Genomic DNA, 1,761 nt, shown 5'->3' on the forward strand with positions numbered 1-1,761 from the left:
AAATCTCCACCTGTAAGGTGTCTCTGTGTAGCAGAAAGAGGGAGAATGTGTCTCCAGAAACTCCAGTGAAGGCATGGATCTTCATCTGTCACCACCACAGCCTTGGTTAATGTGCTTTGCCTAGTCACCACCGCAATTACTTTCCAATAGGATCACATGTGGAGTTTCAAAAAGGATCTTCTCGTGGCTCAGGGGGTTAAGCCTCTGCCTTCGGCTCGGGTCATGATCCCAGGGGCCTGGGATCGAGTCCCGAATGGGGCTCTCTGCTCAGCAGGGAGCCTGCTTCTCCTCATCTCTCTCTCTGTCTGTCTCTCTGCCTATTTGTGATCTCTCTCTCTGTCAAATAAATAAAATCTTTAAAAAAAAAAAAAAAAAAAAAAAGGATCTTCTCTGTTAGTCTCCCGCTCAGATTCTGTTGGTCAGTTTGGGTGGAAACAATCCTGTTGCATTAATTAAGGGCACGAGGGCTTCAGGTTATTTTATGAGAGTGAGAGCAGGCTTTGGCTCATGGAGAGGCAACATGGTCTCTGCTACGTGAGTCTGGGAGGGTCAGGACCATGCAGCATATGGTGCCTATGCGCTCTCTGTCTCTCTGGGCATTTTGGGAGCAGAGCCCCCCTGGAATTAGAGAAGGAAAATTCAGGGCCTGGTGTTCAAGTAGGAACTCCAAGTTTCTGAATAGCTCTGACACAAAGCACTAGGATGTTGGGTCTATCTGCATGTCAGGGTCTTGTCTTCAGGAGAGCAGTTTACAGATGAAGAGTTTGTATTGGTGGGTTGAGGGGCATTTTTTCCTGATAGAGCTGTGACTTCTCTACAAAAACCTTATGAGAAAAAAAAAATCTACAGGATGAAGTGAAAGAAGAAATGGCCGGCCAGTTCTCAGGTAAGCCTAGCATGCCAAGTCAGAAGTCTAGTCATGTTTTTCTCCTGAAATTCCTTGCATTTAGAAATTGCAAATGTTGGTTGCTCTAGTCCTGATGTTTCTGGTGCATGTGTTCTTGAATGTAGTATTCATTTTCTGAAGTGATACCATAGGCTAGGTCTTTAGAACACTACTCCCCTATATCCCAGATAACCCCTACCTCCCCTACCTCCCTTCTCTGCCTTCTTTCCAACCTGGCTACAGTAGGCCATCAGCAGTTGTCACTTTGAATTAAAGTCCTGCAAGTATTGAAAATATTCCCTTGGTGGCATATCCAGAGGGGAAGGTGTGTGGCGTCTAAGATTCCCGTTGCTGATGAGGTCTGGTCCTGGTTTATCAGGGAAGGGAAACATTTCTCATTTAGGGCCTGTCTGTATGCTTTACCAGGTCTGTGTAGCCCAGGAGGAAGAAAATGCACAAATAAAATGATGGATATAGGGTCCAGAATAACGTGGAAGTTGCTCAGATTAAAAAAGTGGGGGGAGGAGATTGTTGAGTCTTCCCCTTTAGAATGTGAAAAAGATGGGAAGCCTGGGTGGATCAGTCCATTAAGCAGCTGCCTTCAGCTCAGGTCATGATCCCAGGGTCTTGGGATTGAGTCCCCCATTGCGCTCCTAGCTCAGCAGGAGCCTGCTTCTCTCTCCACCTCTGCCTGCCACTCTGCCGGCTTGTGTGCACATACTCTCTCTCTCTCTCTCTGACCAAAAAATAAATAAAATATATTTTTTAAAAATAATGTAAAAAAGATGTTCTATGTAGAATACACTAGAGGTTTGCCTGGGTGGCTCAGTCAGTTTCGCACTGGACTGTTGATTTCAGTTCAGGTCATGATCTCC

Source organism: Mustela nigripes, chromosome 17 (assembly GCF_022355385.1).
Source record: "Mustela nigripes isolate SB6536 chromosome 17, MUSNIG.SB6536, whole genome shotgun sequence".
In the NCBI taxonomy this organism is placed as follows: Eukaryota; Metazoa; Chordata; class Mammalia; order Carnivora; family Mustelidae; genus Mustela; species Mustela nigripes.